This window comes from Lepus europaeus, chromosome 18 (assembly GCF_033115175.1).
Source record: "Lepus europaeus isolate LE1 chromosome 18, mLepTim1.pri, whole genome shotgun sequence".
NCBI classification, from domain to species: Eukaryota; Metazoa; Chordata; class Mammalia; order Lagomorpha; family Leporidae; genus Lepus; species Lepus europaeus.
In genome coordinates, this window is record NC_084844.1 from 51,095,297 (window position 1) to 51,115,345 (window position 20,049).

Sequence of the window (20,049 nt, forward strand, 5' to 3'; positions counted from 1 at the left end):
TCAACAGCAAGTTCTAGGGGCAGACACCCACATCCTACATCCGAGTGCCTGGTTCCAGCCCCTACTGCTCTGCTTCCGATCCCCCTTCCTGCTAGTGCGCACCCTGGGAAGGAGCAGGTGAGGCTCAAGTACCTGGGTCCCTGCCACTTACAGGGAGATCCAGACTTGAGTTTCTGGCTTCTGCCGACCCCGCCCTGGGCTGTTGTACCTGCTTGGCAATAATCTGCTGATGGACGCTCTCTCTCAACCTCTGTCTCAGCCTTGTCCAGTTAAATGAAAACAAGTATGTTTTTAAAAAGCAAGTTCCAAGAACAAAATTTTGATGTGACATCATGTTTGTGGAAATCACTAAAACCATCACAGACAGGAAGGGGCAGTGGCCAGGAGACACACCTGACTGTTGAACGTGGCGTCTCTGTTGGGGCACATGTTGGGGGCAGCTGGATGGTGGATGGTGATGGAAAGTTCCATTACAGGGAGCCCCAATGCCGCCCTGAGTGTCCCACAGGAAGGGGCCTTCCCTTGGCAACCCAGGAGCTCCTGGTGTGGGGTACCCAGTAGAGGCAGGGAAGGTGGGCACAGGTAACTGGCAGCGCTGGGAGGTAGAGGGATTGGTCCAACCTGTGCCACCCGGTAGCAAAACCACAGAGGATATATTGGGAGGCCTGGTGACACAGAATTCGCCCGGTCTCAGTGCCCTCAATCTTGCAGCCCCTCACCAGCCTCGCGGGGACGCGCCTTCTTCAGCCCAAGACCAGTGCCCAGACCCCACGGAGAACCGCTGAGTGCCAGGCGACAGTCGAGTCAGCCGTGAGGGGCACCATGGGCCACTACCACATCTGTGTGGCCACCGGGGCCTGGATCTTCTCCAGGTAGCACAACCGCGTGTGGCTGTGGCTGGTCGGGGCGCGTGGGGAGGCAGAGCTGGAGCTGCAGCTGTGGCCCGCGCTGGATGAGGTCAGTGTGGCCAGGCCAGGCTTGAGATGGGCGGGCGGGGCCTTCCACTAGCTTGTGAATCCCAGGAGGGGCGGGAGATGTGGGGAGCATCAGGGAGCCCGCAGCCCTTCTGGCTCCCTGGACCCTGGTCCTGGCAGCCCCCACCTTCTTCTTTGAAGACACATGCCTTGTGGTCTGACCCCTCGGCTCTGGCCAGCAGGGGTGTGGGGAGCGCTGACACCCACGGGGCAGGCCTGCAGGGAGCGAATGAGGGGATGTTGTCTTCCATGGCCCGGGATCCACAGGGACACATGCGACCCCCTCCCCAGGCCCAGCCCCTGGTTATCCTCCTTCCCGACCCCAGCCCACACCACCCGCAAACCACTGGCTACCGAGCGTGGCCCCGAGGAGCTGGAGCCGCTGCAGTTTGTGGAGTTGAGGAAACACCACTCGCTGGTGGACGATGCGTGGTCCTGTGACCGCATCACGGTGCGGAGTCCGGGGCCGGTCCTGTGACCGCACCACGGTGCGGGGTCCGGGGCCGGTCCCGTGACCGCACCACGGTGTGGGGTCCGGGGCCGGTCCCGTGACCACACCACGGTGTGGGGTCCGGGGCCGGTCCCGTGACCGCACCACGGTGCGGGGTCCGGGGCTGGTCCCGTGACCGCACCACGGTGCGGGGTCCGGGGCGAGCAGCGTTGTGATCCTGTGGGAGAGCAGTGGCGAGCGGGCACCACAGGAAGTTGGAATGTTCAAGGGAAACTGTGCCTTAGGGAAAACTGAGTGCGAATTCCTGAAAACGCTGGCACGCGCTTACACGTGTGAGTTGTTTTGGTATCAAGGACTCAGACTCGTCTGTGTTTATAAAAGTTTTATGAACAGCAACAGCACACATTGACGGAGCGTAGTGGGACACTTGCGAGCAAAATCCCCCCTTTACGATTCTTGGCTTTGCCAAGGACACTAGACTGTGTGAACGCTCGTCACCCCTCCGCTGTGCAGCGTGAGAACTTGTTCCTTCTCACTTTGGTTTGGTACCAGTTCTCTGAGCTCCCTCTAGCTGTCCTAGCCCTGCGATGCTCTGGCCATTGCAGCCATCTGGGGAGTGAACCAGCAGGTGACAGACTGAGGATCCTCTTGGCTTCCACGTAGGAGAGGGCGGGCATGTGATGTTTCTGTGTCTTAGTGCCCTTTATCACAAGGACCTGCAGTTTCACAAACCATTCTGCTGCGGAAATCGGGGTTTAATTCTTCGCAAGACTGAATGATAGTCCGCTGTGTATACATGTGCCGAATTTTCTTTATCCACTCGTCTGCTGTGGACACCCTGGCCGATGCTGCTCTTGGCCGTTAGGAAGAGTGCTGAATAAGCGTCGCGGTGCGGGTGTCTGCTAAGGGGCTTCATGTTTTTCGGGTATTTACGTCGTGATGGCATTGCTCGATCACACGGCAGTTCTGCTTTTAGGTTTTAAAGGACTCTCCCAGCTGTTTTCCACAGCGGCTGCAGCAACTACATTCCCACCAACAGTGTATAAGAGTTCCCCTTTCTCCACATGCTTGACAGCATTTGTTTGTTTTTGTGTGTTTTTAAAAGATTTGTTTATTTTTAAGTCAGAGTTACAGAGAGAGAGTCAGAGAGAGATCTTTCGCCTGCTGGTTCACTCCCCAGATGGCTGCAATGGCCAGCACTGTGCCAAGCTGGAGCCAGAAGCCAAGAGCCTCACCCAGGTCTCCCAGGTGGGTGCAGGGAGACTAAACTCCTTTCCACTGCTTTCCCAGGAGCATTAGCAGGGAGCAGGCTTGGAAGTGGAGTAGCTGGGACGTGCGTCAGCATACAGGATGTGTGTTAGTAAAATGCTGCCGTCTTACCTGTGGTGTACACACACACACACACACACACACCCCGCCCCTTGCTGGAAGCCAGGTGACCAGATGGTCTAACCACAGGTGTCAGCCCTGCCCCCCCCCCCCAAGGGGATTCACTGCTCCTACTTCCTGGCATCCCCCACAAAGGTATAACAGGACCTGCTTCCGCACACGTGTTCTCTCTCTCTCTCTCTCTCTCTCTCCCTCCCTCCCTCCCTCCCTCTCTCTCCCTCCCTCCCCCCTCCCCTTCCCTCTCCCTCTCCCCCTGGCCTGTCGGGTTCCCCCACCCTTTCCTCTAACGCCAGTGTTTGGTGTGTTTTGTGATGGCCTCACAGTGAGAGCTGGGAGCAGCAGCTTAGCCCACTCCGCACAGTACCCGCCCCTGCAGATTCTCTGCCTGCCAGGTTTCTTGGTCGTCGTCGTCTTTCCCGCTCCATCCGCCTGCACTGCAGACTCAGCGTGTCAGATCTCACCGTGCAACTACTGCTGCCGTGATCAGAGCCCTGGCCCTGGCCCTGCACTGACAGGACTTGTCCTGCTGCGTCTCAGGCCCAGGTCGCCTCTCGTCATTTCTCCAGCCCCACTTCAGGTATACGGTGTGGGTGGGGGCAGCAGCCACAGAGTGCTGGAGGGGAAACTGAGACCACTTACTGAAACCTAGCACTATGCCCGCCCTGCCACTCCTTCCTTGTCCTCCCGTCCCCAAAGTCTAGGACTATGGGCTACACGATGTGTTTTTTAAAAGATTTACTTATCATTTGAAAGGCAGAGTTACAGAGAGGGAGGTCTTCCATCCCTGGCTCACTTCCCAAATGTCTACAATGCATGCGGGTGCAAGGGTCCCAGGACCTGGGCCACCTTCTACTGATTTTCTGGGCCACAGCAGGGAGCTGGATTGGAAGTGGAGCAGCTGGGACTCGAACTGGCGCCCATATGGGATGCCGGCACTGCAGGCAGCAGCTTTACTTGTTCTGCCAGCCCCTACATGATGTGTTTTAAAGGTGGGAGGAGAGGGGCCGGCGCTGTGGCATAGCGAGTAAAGCTGCCGCCTGCAGTGCCGGCATCCCATATGGATGCCAGTTCCAGTCCCTGTACCCAAGTGGGAGACCTGGAAGAAGCTCCTGGCTCCTGGCCTTGGATTGGTGCAGCTCTGGCCAATGGGGGAGTGAACCAGCGGATGGAAGAACTCTCTCTTTCTCTGCCTCTCCTTCTCTCTGTGTGTTACTCTGACTTTCAAATAAATAAATAAATCTTAAAAAAAGAAAAAAAAAAGGCAGGAGGAGAGAGCAGAAATGGGAAGGGCTGAGAGGAAGCCTGAGCTGCCGCGAGAGCAGGGCGCCCCGGCCCGGCAGAGATGAGCAGGGGCGGGGGGGGGGGGGACCTACTGGTTGAGGACTCAGACGCCTCCCTGCTCAGGAGGCAGATCCCTCAGGCCCCGGGCTCAGTGAACACCGGGGTCCTTTATCTCACAGAGGCTTGGGGAGACCCTAGCAGGAACCACTGATTGCTGGAAGACATTTTTGCTTCAGCAAAACACGTTTTTCCTTCCCTGGAATGTGAACACACAGGCAGGCACAAGGTAAGGTCCTTTCTCCCCGCTTCCCCAAGGCTGCATGCAGAATCCAGTTCATTATTTATCAGAACGTATTCAGATGCAGAGCAGATCCTTTGGGAAAGAGGTGGTGGTGACAAGGACCAGTGCAGGGGGATGGGCACCCAGGTAGGACACTAGAGGGTGTCAGGTTGCCGGGTGCAATGGCCTGAGGTGAGAGGTGAGTGGTGGGTGCCTGAGCACTCTGAGCACCCAGTTCCGGGGCCACGCGATCCAGCCCAGGAGCACTGCAGGAGGGGTGGAGCTCTGGGGCTTCTGGGATGGGCACAGCATTCCCCTGTTGCAGGTACTCACAGGACGCGTCTAGGCCTGCCTCTGGACAGCAGTCCCTGTGCCCGGCAATCAGCTCCTCCTGGGCTTGGGTCCGCAGATTGGAATCTAGGGCCTGAGACGCGTTCCTCCGCGTTCCTCCTTCCGCCGAGAGGAGGAGGACGAGACGGCCCAGCCCTTTGGGTTCCTCCACCAAGACCACTGCCCTTCAAGCTGCCTTCTGCCCGCTGGAAGCGTCATCTCCAAGCAGGTCTGGTGGAGACCAGGTGGTGAGTCCACTGTGCCCTGCTGTGGCACAGCCTTGGGGTGGGTGGTGGCTTCCCCACGGTGCACAAATCATCAGGGACCCAGCAGTACCCACCAAGCCACAGGTAGGAGAACCATTCAGAAACGGACATCGCATCCCGTCTTCTATAGCCCAGGAGCCCGTGGAGGGTGTCACGCAGCTACCTGGCCCAGGTGGAGCCAGACATGGTCACAAAGCGGCAGGGCTGAGCCAGGACCACAGGGAGACAGGGAGTCTGGGTGAAATGAGGAGGAGCGGCTGGAACACCAGGGCGCAGTGGAGATCTTGGGCAGGGACAGGTGCTGAGGGGACTGAAGTCCCAAGGTCCCGCCACCGCCTGCCCGAGACTGAGCACCTGCGGCCCAGGGAGCAGGTGCGTGCAGGGGCCGGCTGGGCTATCTGAGGAGATGCCTCTGAGGCCAGGAGTGTGAAAGGCGGAGGGCAGTCAGGTTCTGAGGACAATGCTGCCCCAGTGCTGTAACCACAGGACCCACCTTAGCTACAGGGCTCTCCCAGCAGACCTGACGATAGCTAGGGTGGCTGGGGGTAGAGCTACAGACCTGGGGCTAAGCCATGTGTCAAAGCAAGGGCAAGAAGCAGGGAGGTGGGCAGCCTCGGTGTGTGTGTGTGTGTGTGTACGCAGCTGGAGCAGGAGAGTGAGTGGAGGCTGAGGGCTGTGTGCCTGGCCAGTCACCAGGAAGTCTGTCTTCAGGCTGGACCAAGCTGCAGCATCACAGGAGGCTGCCACATACTGCTGCTAAGTGGTGACATTGGGGAATGGGTGTTTGGGGTAGCGGGGAAGGAGGGAAAGGAGGAGGGAGGAAGGGAGGGAAGAAGGGATGGAATGAGGGGAGGGAGGAGTAAAGAAAGAAGGGAGGGAGCTTGGAAGGAGGGAGCTAGAAATGGAGCGAGGAAGAAGGGAGGGAGGGAGGAAGGATGGTGAGGGAGGGAGTAAGAAAAGAAGGTTGGGAGGAGAGAAGGGAGAGAGGGAGAAAGGAAGGGATACAGGAGTAAGGAAGGCAGGGAGGGAGGAAGAGAGTAAGAAAAAGGCAGAATGAAGGAAGGGAGTGAGGGAGGAAGAAATGGAGGCTGGATGGGGCGGGGAAGGGAGAAAGCAAAGACAGGGGAGGTGGAAGGGAGGAAAGAGAGGAGGAGGGAGGAGAGGACAGGAAGCAAGACAGCGAGGAAACAGGAGTGAGGGAAGAGGAGGGAGAGGAAGGAGGAAGGAAGGGGTGAACAAAGGGATGGAGGGAGGTAGAGGGGAAGGAGGAAGGGAGGCAGAGATGAAATAGGGAGGGACGGAGAAAGTGAAGAGAGGGAGGCAGAAGCAAGAAGGGGGGAGGGAGAGGGCAGGGAGGAGACAGCAGAAGCCAGGGAAGGAGGGAGGGAGGACTGAGGGAGGATTGAGAAAGAATGGGAGGGAGGGGGGCTGGAGCTGTGACACCGTGGGTAAAGCCGCCACCTGCACTGCCAGCATCCCATATGGGCGCTGGTTCGAGTCCCGACTGCTCCACTTCCCATTCAGCTCTCTGCTGTGGCCTGGGAAAGCAGTTAGTTGGGCCCCTACACCTGTGCAGGAGACCCAGAAGAAGCTCCTGGCTTCAGATTAGCTCAGCTCTGACCGCTGCAGCCATTTGGGGAGCAAACCAGTGGATGGAAGATCTCTTTATCTGCCTTTCAAATAAATAAATCTTAAAAAAGAAAGAGGGAGGGACAGACAGGAAAGTGGGGAGGGAGAGGGAAGGATGGAGGTGAGGGAACAAAGACTCTTGCTCACTGCCCAAAAGATAAACACTGGAATGTGCTCCTTGCCCTTGACTCAATGGGGCCTCACACCCTACTGCCTTCATTCCCCATCCTGTATTCTTTTTCAAGTTCTCAAGGCCCTGAATTCACCTCCGCCTGCTGCCCCCTACCCTACCCCCATCCCTAGCCCTCTTAAAATACAAAAAGCCTCCCCCCACCCCCGTTGTTGGGGCCTTCTGCCACGTGTTCCATCATGTGCGTGCGGGCAGTTGGTCACCCACCTCTACGAATTTATTTTCTCTGAATAAATTCGGTCTGGCTGTAAATTTGTTCACTGCCTGCTCTCTATTCTGCACCTCTTTTTCTAACATTTATGGTGCCCCATGTGAGGAGGCACCATCCTGGAACTCTTTTCCTAACAGGAGTGAGGGAAGGAAGGAGGCAGGGAGGAGGAGGGTGAATGGGAGGGGGGAAGGTGGGAGAGAGGGAGGGAGGGAAGGAAGGAAGGAAGCGGAACCCCAGGGAAATGGCTTCCTCCACAAACCCAGCCTGTAGGCAGTCAGCTCCGGACCTTCCCTTCTCCCATTCAACAGGCCAAATCCTGCTTCCACTCAATCAAGTCTTTCAGTTTAAATACATTGCTTTCCCACAATGCAACCCTGAATGGCACACAACCTGTGTCTTCCACCACAGCTGGAGCTCCTGGAGGTTCAGTTTCTCACAGCAACAGCCCCCCACCCCCCTCAAGTCTTTTTTTTTTTTGACAGGCAGAGTGGACAGTGAGAGAGAGAAAGTCTTCCTTTGCCTTGGTTCACCCTCCAATGGCTGCCACGGCCGGCGCACCGTGCTGATCCGAAGGCAGGAGCCAGGTGCTTCTCCTGGTCTCCCATGGGGTGCAGGGCCCAAGGACTTGGGCCATCCTCCACTGCCTTCCTGGGCCACAGCAGAGAGCTGGCCTGGAAGAGGGGCAACCAGGATAGAATCCGGCGCCCCGACCGGGACTAGAACCCGGTGTGCCGGCGCCACTAGGCGGAGGATTAGCCTGCTGAGCCACGGCGCCGCCCCCCCCTCCCCCCTCAAGTCTTACCTCTACCCTGCAGACTTTAGCCTTATGTGGTGCAGGACTTCGCTCTTATTAAAAAGCTTCCATTCTCTGCAGGGACTTTGTTTGATCTTTCCTGCTGGTTTTCTCCACACGTGTAAGCTCCTTCCTAAGGCTGGAAAAAAAGGAAGAGATGAAGGTGGAGTTGGAAGAGGAGGGATAGAAGAGGGAAGGGCTAGCAGAGGCGATGGTGTGCATCATGGCTGTCAACCAGGGGTGATTCTGCCCCAGACGTTACTTGGAAAGGCCTGGAGACATTTGTGACAGTAGCCCTGGAGGATGCTCCTGGTCACTAGTGGGTGGGGGCCAGGGGTTGCTATTAAACACGCTACAAGGGGACTGGCCCTGTGGCGTAGTGGGTAAAGCACTGCCTGCAGTGCTGGCATCCCATATGGGCACCGGTTTGAGACCCAGCTGTTCCACTTCCGATCCAATCTCTGCTGTGGCATGGGAAAGCAGAAGATGATGGCCCAGGTCCTTGGGCCCCTGCACCCACGTGGGAGACCTGGAAGAAGCTCCTGGCTTTGGATCGGTGCAGCTCTGGCCATTGTGGCCAACTGGGGAGTGAACCAGCGGATGGAAGACCTTTCTCTCTTCCTCTGCCTCTCCTCTCTCTGTGTAACTCTGACTTTCAAATAAATAAATCCTTAAAAAAAATTTTTAAAAATTAAAAACACGCTACAAAACACTGAACAGTTGCCACAACAGAGAATTCTGGGGCCCATTTATCGGGTGCCCAGGCTGAGGAACCGTGGACTCGGTGGGGGAGAGCTGAGAAGAAGGCAGAGGGGAGGGCTGGGAGGCAAAGAGAAAGGGCTGGGCTGCTGGCTGCAGCTGTGATGCGGGCCACAGACCCTGACCTTGCTCCTGCTGGGTCAAGTCCTCCCGGCTCCCAGAGGCTCCCAGAAGTCTCGGAGCTTGACTCTGCACCCTTGAGAATCTGCTGTCTCATCCATCTTCCTGGGTTCACACAGCACTCGGAGGACACGGCTGGGGAGCACACTGGGAACCCCGAGCTCCCGGCCGCGCTGACAGCTCAGCTCCCACCTCCTCTGCCCTGCTTCTTCCCAATCTGCTGTGGAGGAAACGTGTCGCTAGGTTTCGGCAGGTGGTGGGAACCAAGCAGCCTGACGTTCTTACTCTGGGGGAACATTTTCAATTTCCATCTTTTTAAACAGTTTGTGAGGTCCAATATCTCCCTTGACGGTCAAATCTTTTACCCCGTGTCAAGAGTGCAGTGCAAGGAGATCAAAACGGATTCCACCTTGCACCCGGAGGGTGCAAACCTCCAGCCCTCACAGCTTTGCAGGGGGTGGGAGAGGGAGATCTCTAAATCCTTATGCTCCAGGAATCCCTGATGCCTGGGGAGACCCCCTGGTGCATTCCCTGCTATGGGTGGGATTAACCCTCCCTTCCAGGAGCCCCACCTGGAGGTAGGTGGAGCAGCGAGGAGGAGATGGGAGGCTTACACGAGCTCACAGTCGCATCTTCCTCCTTCCCGGGCTCCTAATGTTTCTGAAACACGTGCTGGGGATCCTTACTCCCGTCTGGGAGCTGGGGCCCCTCCGCCCGCCAGCATCCTCAGCCCCCTCTCCTGCCCCTCTGCTATCGCCACACCCCTCGGAACCCCTGCTTCCTGCAGCCTGCCCGATGCGCACTCCCTCCCCAGGAGCCTTCACCTGTGCCCCTGGCTACGCACACAATGCCCTCGTCCTGCACCTGGGGATGGATGAGGCAAGCACCTCCCCTGGGCGCTCAGGTGCTTTGGGATCCACAGGCACAGCTGCGGAAATCCACCAGCCGTTTGTGCTTGCGCAGCCTCTCCAGCAGGAGGCGCCCCCGGAGCGGAGGGACACGGAGCTCCAGCACCGTCTCCTGCACGACCCGACACAGCACCCAGGCAGGGCTGGGGACCTGCAGCGGGGTCAGTGCGCATCCGGAGAACCTTGGCTCCGCTTTGTGTGGACAAACTCCGGGAGACCCCTGAGGCCGGCGGCGTGCCCGTGCCTCCTGCTGCGGCACGGACAGGGAGACACCGCTCGTCTTTCCTGGTCCTCTCATTTTTCCCTTCTGCGACCCGACGCCCACCCACATGCTATTTCGTCCCCGCTCCCACGCTCACCGGCCCCGGGACATTGCGGTGCATCCCCACACCAGCTGCGGTGGCCTCCTGAGCTCGCCCACCGCCCACAGCCGCCCCAGGTCCTGGAGCCCCCCAACCGCGCCTGGACCTCCAGGGATCCCCCTAGGGAAATCGGTATAAGGTGCTCTGAGCCCCGGTCACCAGGGAGCCACACTCAGCTCCCCATTGTGTTGGGGTTCCGGGGGTCTTCACTTCCCACCCGCAGATCCCTCCGGCCTCCTCCTCTGTTCCAGTGGCCCCAGCAGCCCCGGGAGGGGCGGCCCTGCCCTGAGTCACTCGGCACACACTCCTGGATGCCAGTGTTCAAGCCCAGACGTGCAGCTGATGACGGCGGGACAGACCTACCCTGTGATGCTGTGATGCCGCAAGTCCACTGCTGGGCAGACAAGGTCAGCGCACCAGAGCTGTCTGCGTTCCTGGGTTCAGGGCAGCAGGTTCCCAATGGCCCAGAAGCAGGGTCAACCTGAGTGTCTGTGGACACAGAGCGGACAGAGAGGCCTTAAATATATGCAGGGGTTGCTCTGCAGCATTTACACACAAGGGCATTGTATCTTTTTTTTTTTTTAATATTTATTTATTTATTTAAAAGTCAGAGTTACACACAGAGAGAAGGAGAAGCAGAAAGAGAGAGAGAGAGAGAGGGAGGGAGGGAGGTCTCCCATCCGCTGGTTCACTCCCCAATTAGCCACAATGGCTGGAGCTGCACCAATCCAAAGCCAGGAGCCAGGAGGAGCCAGGAGCTTCTTCCAGGTCTCCCACACAGGTGCAGGGGCCTAAGGACTTGGGCCATCTTCCACTGCTTTCCCAGGCCACAGCAGAGAGCTGGATTGGAAGAGGAGCAGCTGGGACTAGAACCTGTGCCCATATGGGATGCCGGCACTGCAGGCAGCGGCTTCACCCACTATGCCACAGCGCTGGCTCTGGCATCTTTCACAACATGGATGAAGTGAGGTTATATCCTATACCCTATGTTGTATGAAATTACATTAAGTGAAGTAAGCCAGATGCAGAAAACAAATAGCACACAAGGTCGTAAATGTGCAGTCTAGAAAGTCAAACACACAGAAGAGTAAGACGGTGGCCACTGGAGCCCGGGTGTGCGGATGTAGGGGAGACAGTCAAAACACACAGGGTGTCTGTTCTTTCCACGGGAGGAACAGGCTCAGAGATCCTGCATGTATCATGGTGACTGTAGTTGGTGCCGATACACTGTTCACCTGACAACTGCTAAGAAGGTGTACTGTCAGTGTTACCCCTTCAATGATCAGTGTGGGAGCAAATGATATCTGAAATACGCTAGTGTTAGACATTCACAACGTCTATTAAAACATCTGTTTTACACCAGAAATAGTTTTTCCCTATCAATTAAAAATAAACTTACAAAGGAACTCCCTTTCTTATTCCTTAGAGTGCTTATCTCCCAGTGTTCTCACTTTGTTTGTTAACCCATTTATTCTGACTTGGTTCTGTGGAGTATTTTTCTGCGTATAGATTCTGGGTAGCCATTACTCTTTCTCTTCCACTGTTTCTGTTGAGAAGGTGGCTGGCTGTCCCCTGCTCCTCTGAGATGAGTATGTCTTTCTCTGGCTTCTGTCTGAGCATTTTCTCCTTTCTCTGGAGTTCAGTGGCTGATCATGGTGTGTGCACGTGTGGTTTTCTTTGTACTTACCTGTGGGGTATGTCTGTTATACTCTTGAATTTTTTTTAACATATATTAGGCAATTTCCTGCCTCCCTAGTCTCTCTCCGTAGTTTCAAGTTTCATTCTAGGTCAGTGAACACTCATTTACTCACTGTGAATAAACTCCAACCCAAAGGCCAGGAACCCAAAGATTTGTTCCCTCTCTGACTCCCTTTCTCTGGCTCAGCTCTGTCTCCTCTGGTCTTTCCGTTTCTAACTCTTCTGATCTTTTTTTTTTTTTTTATTTTTATTTTTTTTATTTTTTGACAGGCAGAGTGGATAGTGAGAGAGAGAGACAGAGAGAAAGGTCTTCCTTTTTGCCGTTGGTTCACCCTCCAATGGCCGCCACGGTAGGCACGCTGCGGCCGGCGCACCGCGCTGTTCCGATGGCAGGAGCCAGGTGCTTCTCCTGGTCTCCCATGGGGTGCAGGGCCCAAGGACTTGGGCCATCCTCCACTGCACTCCCGGGCCACAGCAGAGAGCTGGCCTGGAAGAGGGGCAACCGGGACAGGATCGGTGCCCCGACCGGGACTAGAACCCGGTGTGCCGGCGCCGCAAGGCGGAGGATTAGCCTACTGAGCCGCGGCGCCGGCCACTCTTCTGATCTGACTCAGGTTCCCAGCTTTTGAGAGTCCCTCACCTTTGCCACTGTGTTTCCTTGTGTATCTTCATATGCACAGTGTGCTGTGCCCACCTGGGCCAGGGCGCCGGTAACCAGGGTCCCTCAAATACAGACTGGGAGGACAGAATGTGTGGGTCAGCGGCCTGGGTCTCTGGGCGCTTCTGTCCGCAGCTGGACTGCTACCCCTGGAACCCGTGGACGATACAGAAGCCCCCTCCATCTCCAAGGACAAGACAGAGACGGGTATCACGGACACACCACTCTGCCTCCTGCAGGGCTGTGTGCTTTTAAAGACATGACAGACAACCAACGATGGGAGCACTTCACAGAGTTCACAGAAAAAATGGAGTTAAACGATGAGTTTATTTTAGAAAAATGTTGAAGTCTACACACGTATTTTTTTTTTTTCACAGTACAAACTCTCCATGAACTCTTTGAAGACCCCATATAGAGCAAGGTCTAGTCTAGAACTAATTCAAAGGGGGACTCAAAGCCATGATTCAGGACATGTGAAATACAGCAAATAAACAGATCTGAAAATGTAGATAACAAGCAATTAATTAGGGAATTACCATCATCTCAGGGTAAGGAGATGAACACTTGAGCTATGCCAGGGGCTATGGGACAGAGAAAAAGACAAAAATCTTCTTACACATCTTAACTATTCAGTTACTTATCTATATGTGTCTTACAGCTTTCCACAAGTATTTGAGGCGATTTCAATAAGGTTAATATGGGACACTGATAAGGCAGAAGCAGAGATGTGTGGGCCAAGCAGCTGGGGCCTTGTCCCCCGCATGGGAGACCTAGGGTGAGTTCCCAGCTCCTGGTTCCTGCCTGGGCCAGCCATGTCAGATGCGGGCATGTGGGGAGTGAACCAGCAGATGGGAGATCTCTCTCTCCCCCTCTCCCTCTCCTTCCCTCTCACTTTGTCTTCTCTCTCCCTGCCTTTCAAATGGATAGACATATATAGATGACTGATAGATGATATTGATGATAGGCAAAATGTTTTTTAAAAGAGATAAGGACAGGGCTGGCGCTGTGGTATAGTGGGTAAAGCTGCCGCCTGCAGTGCTGGCATCCCATCTGGGCGCCGGTTGGAGATCCAGCTGCTCCACTTCTGATCCAGCTCTCTGCTTTGGTCTGGGAAATCAGTGGAAGATGGCCCAAGTCCTTGGGCCCCTGCACACATGTGGGAGACCTGGAAGAAGCTCCTGGCTCCTGGCTTTGGATCAGCACAGCTCTAGCTGTTGCGGCCAACTGGGGAGTGAACCAGAGGATGGAAGACTTCCTTCTCTCTCTGCCTCTCCTTCTCTCTGTGTGTAACTCTGATTTTCAAATAAATAAATAATTAAATCTTTTTCTTTTTTTTTTAAAGATAGAGATAAGGAAAGAGGCTGACGCCAGAGCACAGTCAGTTAAAGCACTGGCCTGAAGTGCTGGCATCCCATATGGGCACCGGGGTCAAGTTCCCACTGCTCCTCTTCCATTCCAGCTCTCTGCTATGGCCTGGGAAGGTAGTGGAAGATGGCCCAGGTTCTTGGACCCCTGCACCTGTTTGGGAGACCCAGAAGAAGCTCCTGGCTCCTGACTTCTGACTGGTGCAACTCTGGCCATTGCAGCTATTTGAGGAGTGAACCAGCAGATGGAAGACCTCTCTCTCTCTCTGCCTCTCTAACTCTTTCAAATAAAAAAAAAAGAGAGAGAGAGGAAGGGAGGGGGGGGGGAGAGAGAGAGAGAGAGAGAGAGAGAGATAAGGAAAGAAAGATACAGGGCCAGCACTGTGGTGCACCAAGTTAACGCCTTGGCCTGAAGCGCCGGCATCCCATATGGGTGCTGGTTCTAGTCCCGGCTGTTCCACTTCCAGTTGAGCTCTCTGCTATGGCCTGGAAAGTCCTTGGGCCCCTGCATCCACATGGGAGACCTGGAAGAAGCTCCTGGCTTCAGATTGGCACAGCTCCAGCCGTTGCGGCCAATTGGGGAGTGAACCAGAGGATGGACGATCTCTCTCTCTCTCTCTCTCTCTCTCTCTGTCACTCCTCTGTGTATCTCTGACTTTCAAATAAATAAATAAATCTTTTTTTTTTTTTTTAAGAAAGAGAGATAAGGGAGACAACCAGGATAGCTCCTGGAGATCTTGCTTCTCCATCAGCTCTCTCACTAAGCCTCCCTCACATCTGTAACTGCTTTAAAACCACTTCCCACAGCGTATCCTTTGCCTCCAGAACAGCCTCTCCAACATCCCAGGAGTGTCCAACACAACCCTCTCCTTCCACTCCTTTTACGGGCACTGTGCCTACCAAGGACCCACGACTGCACCCCCACTGTGTGCACCCCCACTGTGTGGGGATCCCATGTGGACTCTACCTGCCCCTTACACATCAAGGCCTCTTTCCCCATCCTTTTACACCAGACCCAGGACCTGACCAGGAACCCTGGTTAGATGATCCTGAGCTGATTCAGGCCAGATCTTCTGCCCGTGCACCTGCCCTGTTGCCCACCCTGGAGGTGCACAGCGTTCTCTGTGGATGCAGTTGTACACTGGGAAGGGACATGAGCAAGCCTCTGACGCCAAGCTTTCTCTTTAGGCTGGAATCCATCTCCTCAACAGCCAGACACACTCCTGTTATTACACTGCTGACCCCTGGGGGGCTCCCTAATTTTTTTTTTTACAGGCAGAGTTAAGACAGTGAGAGAGACAGAAAAGTCTTCCTTCCGTTGGTTCACCCAAGTGGCTGCCATGGCCAGTACATTGTAGCCAGCGCGCTGCACCAATCCGAAGCCAAGAGCCAGGTGCTTCCTCCTGGTCTCCCATGGGGTGCAGGGCCCAAGCACTTGGGCCATCCTCCACTGCCTTCCTGGGCCACAGCAGAGAGCTGGACTGGAAGAAGAGCAACCGGGACAGAATCTGGTGCCCCAACTGGGACTAGAACCCCGGGATGCTGGTGCCGCAGGCGGAAGATTAGCCTAATGAGCCGCGTCGCCGACTGGGGGGGCTCCCTACTTTAACCATGGGTACTAAACTGGGGAGCCATGTACTAGTTCATGTGATCTTAGCATGGCTCCTATTGGATTGACTGAGAACAAAGCCAACAATCCCTATTACTTAACAAGAGGAAAGTTAGCATTTTTAGAGATTTATTTATTTAACTGAAAGGCACAGTTAGAAAGAGAGAGAGAGAGCGCGAGTGAGAGAGCGAGAGATCTTCGATTCACTGATTAACTCCCCAAATGGCCACAGCAGCAGGGGCTGGGCATGGCCAAAGTCAGGAGCCAGGAACTCCATCTGGATCTCCCACGTGGGTGGCAGAGGTCCAATCACTTGGGCTACCTTGCGCTGCTTTCCTAGGCACATTAACAGGGAGCTGGATTGGAAGCAGAGCAGGCGGGACTCAAGGTGGCATTCTGATACCAGATGCTGCCATCGCTGATGCTCTTAACCCACTATACTACAATTCCAGCCCAAGCCGGCATTTTTGATTATCACGGCTTCTTAGAACACTCCTTCTTTTCTACCCCTCTGCGCAGTTTGGGCAATTTTTAAAAAGTCTCTATGACATAGTCATATAAGAAGTTTTCGTTCTTTTATTCTTTCTTTATTTGGCTTAGTTTTACTCTCACTTTGTAAAAAATAAAGCTGACTTGAGGTGCTTCTTGTATTTGGTTTTGTAAAAAAAATGTTTTATGTGTATTTTTACTGTTTTTTCATTTCCCAATTTATTAATTTCTGTTTTTTGCTTTGTTCTACTCCGTCTAAACAGTAGTCTGTCTCTCCTTCTCTCTCTGTCACTTTGCCTTTCAAATAAATATGTTAAAGATGTGCTTTGGATATGGAATTAAAGATAATATGCATTTCCATGAGCTCTTTAAAAATAATTTTTTTATTTGAAAGAATGAGAGCAAGCGATATCAAACTTCATCCACTGGTTCAATTCCCAAATGGCCATAAGTCCAGGAAACAGGAACTCTATCCTGGTCTCTCGCATGGTTGGCAGGGGCCCAAGCACTTGACCCATTATCTGCTGCCTTCTCAGGTGCCTTAGGAGGGAGCTGGATGGGAGGCAGAGTAGCCTGACTAAAACCAGCGCTCCAATATGGGAAGCTGGTGCTGCAAGTGAGACCTTACCTGCTGTACCACAATGCTTCTCACATATACTATATTCTACAAGAATTAAGTTATGATGAATTTCATATTTTCTGTACTTTATTTCTATAGAACTATAGCCACAATAAACACTATATAATGATATACATTAAATGTGTATATATAAATTTATTTCTTCCCTTGGAAATCATAAAGCATAACAAAGAGAATTCAAAGGCCAATTTTGAGAAGTCTAGAAGAAAGGCAGCAATTCATGTCGATGTGTAAATCTATCCAAGAGCTGGTGCCAGCAAAGCTGCACGGAAGCTCTGCCGGAAGAACTGACGGGGCCCCTGGGAGGGAAGCCGTGCACAGGGTCCTCTGATCGGCAGAGCTCTGAAGGCACTGAGAGTCACAGACTGGGTCCCTTGGTGGCCACAGTCAGTGAAGCCCCTTGAACTTGCTATGGCTGGGAGAATCTGAGGGCATGGATACATAAAATCATCCTATTTGAAGAAAATCCATCTTTCCAGAAACAGGAAAGGGAACATTATTCGTGTCCCTGCATAACTGAGTACCCACAGGAAATTCTGCACATAACTGATAGGGAAGACTCCAACTCATTCAAGCAGGAGTGTTAAATAGGAACTAACACTGTGTTCATCTAATGACAAATCACACTCTTAAGCATGAACAATAGCACAAAACATTTCTACAGAAATCATTCATCAAAAATATGTTCTCATGGGTTGGAAAAAATATACATCCAAGGATTTCGTTGTGAATTTAAAAATATTTTAAAAAAAAAGGTAACTGCCATTGTAAAATAACTCTACAAAGTAGGAAATACAATAATTTGAAAATGAAATAGCAAAGCAACAGCAGGGATCAAAATGAGAACTGGAGAACTGAGGAACGAGAAGGAAAGGGCCAGCGTTGCGGTGCAGCTGGTTGGGTTACTGCTTGGTGCACCTGTATCCTATATGTGACTGCTGGTTTGTGTCCTGGCTCCTCCACTTCCAGTCCAGTGTCTTGCCACCACACCTGGGAAGGCAGTGAATGATGGCCCAGATCCTTGGGTCCCTGAAGACTCAGATGGAGTTCCAGCTTCCTAGCTTCTGCCTGGCCAAGCTGTTGCAGGCCTTCAGGGTATGGATGGAAGATATCCCCTCCTCCCGGTCCTGGCACTCTGCCTTTCAAATAAATAATTTTTAACATAGAAGAAAAAATTAAAATATCACAGGAATGAAGACAAAATGAAAAGCAGTACTTTTGAGTCACAGATACAGAAAGCACAACAACATAGGGGATAAACATGAAATAAGAGAGCATAATAAAATGAGAGAGATTAAGAGGTACAGAAACCTTTTACATGTTTACATAGAAAAGGGGGTTGTATTACAAATATAAGTATACAAAAAGAAGTGATACGGATTGGACAGATCAGGAAAAACATTCTGGAAACAAGAATATTATAGGATTGTTGAAATTAAAATCTGAAAAGATGACTTAACAGAAGATTTGGAAGAACCAAAGACAGAGATTTACCAAAAAGGATTTTGTCAAAAGACTAAAACTCAGGATGTGGCAAAGATAGGTAAGGATACTAAAATATATGAGACACATACAGACACGGAGGATAAAGTGAGAAGGTGCCGGATGGAAATAACTGGAGTTTCAGAAAGAAGATGTCGTGACAACAGACAAAAGGAAATATTTAAAGCAATACTGGTTAACGGTGCTGCCGAACAAATGAAGCATTGGAGCCCACAGGGCAGCGTATCCCGGGCAGAAGGAGTGGACATCCGCGAAGCACCGGACACATCAGGATGAAACTTCAGAAGGCCATAGGCGGAAAGAGGATCTGGAAAACACCACAAGGCAGGGTCGCCTGCAAGGGATCAAGGCTCCCACCATGACAGAAGCCTCAATCAACAGCGGGAGCCAGGAAGCAACGGGGTCCGGTCCTTGGTGCTGACAGAAATTACTGATCAGCTAAGAAATGCGAACCCAGTAAAATTCAACATTGTTTTTAAATTTAAAGAAATGAATGAGGAAATTTACTTCTAAAAATGGACCTTAAAGAAACATGTGAGAATGCTTCCAGAGAAGAGGGAAAATCATCCGATAGAAATGATCTGAGCTGCAGAAACATGGCCATGTGTGCGGAAGCCAAACGCAGCACGGCCAGGTTAGAATCATCGTGCTTTACAATTCCTCGTATTTTCTATCAGAGATGCCCGGGTCCTCTCGCCTGCGGAATGCAGCTGCAAAGACCTATGCTACACACATGGAGCAGCTTGTTGAGGACTCTGGAAGCTAACAGTGGTGGGTAAGTTGGAGGAAAAGGCCAGAGAGAATACCAGCAGTGGGCTTACTACTTTTTCCCTCTAGTAACTTCAAGGCAGCCTGCAACCCAGAAGTGCAGGTCAGCACGAACAGACTCCACCGGAACACATCTCTTCAGCTGCTAGAAACTTATGATTGCCTGCCTTAGGGACCACCTGTGACTGGGGTGCACTTCCATTTTGCACACAGCAAGTATACGCAGCGCTTCCCCTCGGCCAGGGCTGCGGAAGGGGTGGGCCCACCAGGGAGAGCTGGCCTGTGACTGCCGCGTGAAGCACAGCTGCATCAGACAGCCTGCTATTCTGAGAGCCGTCCACAGCCACGCGCCCCTGCAGGCCTCCTTCATGGCATGTCCTCGCCTGGAAAACCTGGATATGTTCTTTAACACTCAGCACAAGTGCCAAGTCATGCCCTCTCTGCCCGAATCCTTATTGCCCTCTGAGTCGACCTGTAGTCGTGTATTTAATGTGCCACTTGACAATGGTTGTCTGTGTCTCCCTAACCAGACAGCCAGCTCCCAAAGGAAGGGATCGAGAAGCTCACTGCTGTATTTCCATTACCCATTACCTTCATCCACGCGTGCACGCAGACACTCATCAATCAGATATTAGATAAGCGTTCACAGTGTCTCCGTCACTGCAGGAGGCACCGGGATGCACGTGCGAACCCATCAGGGAGAGTCCAGGTCACCGTGGAGACCGCAGTGGGTCACGCCGTGTCTGCCGTACAGTGAGCATTCAACCACTTGCTCACAGCCCCTCACGCAGGGGTCCCTAGGGCCTCTCTCAGACATCAGAGCTTTCACAGGGGCACAGGCGTGAACAGTTAAAGTGGGCCCTGAGGAGGTCCTGTGACTCCTAAGTGCACCCCAGACTTGGTTTGTTGAAAGCCAAACTCATCCTATTTCTCCACCCTTCCACTCTCTATGTACCGCACCTCACGTCTCCGTAAGTGACACCATGTAAATAGTGTTTTATAAGGGCTGGTGTGGTATCTAGGAGGAGATGGATTAAAGCAGGATGTTTATCACGGTCTAAGTGCTGAAGACGGACGGGGAAGGGAGATATCATGGGAGCAGAACTAACTGGACCTGGACGACAGCGGAAGAAAATCAAGGGTAAAACAATGTCTGAGCACATGACTTTGGGGGTATGTAACACCACTGACAAAACTGGAAAGCTTGAAGAAGGAATCCTTTGCAATTACTTAATTCACCTGGATGGTAGGCAAGTCCATATACGGTGCTGGGTAAGAGCAAAGGAAGAGATGTCCAACAGAAAACACAGACGTGGAGCTCCTGAGAGAAATCAGGTGCTAAAGAGGAGACTAGGGAGCCAACTGCACGGATGGAGA

At 53.2% G+C, this 20,049-nt stretch overlaps 1 long non-coding RNA gene across 4 annotated transcripts in view; it reads right to left on the minus strand.

Moving 5' to 3' along the window:
- Positions 1 to 3,057: 3,057 nt before the first annotated feature.
- Positions 3,058 to 20,049, minus strand: part of LOC133776529 (uncharacterized) — a 58,684-nt gene continuing 41,692 nt past the window's right edge. Inside the window, exons 3-6 of one of the 4 annotated variants that reach the window (XR_009868426.1) lie at positions 10,307 to 10,432; positions 7,804 to 7,933; positions 5,046 to 5,205; positions 3,058 to 4,936 (exon numbers count right to left, since the gene is read on the minus strand). This is a non-coding gene — a long non-coding RNA (uncharacterized LOC133776529). Of the gene's footprint in view, positions 5,206 to 6,940; positions 7,673 to 7,803; positions 7,934 to 10,306; positions 10,433 to 20,049 lie in introns of those variants that run through there. The other 3 variants (XR_009868425.1, XR_009868424.1, XR_009868427.1) reach the window with 3 other exon arrangements.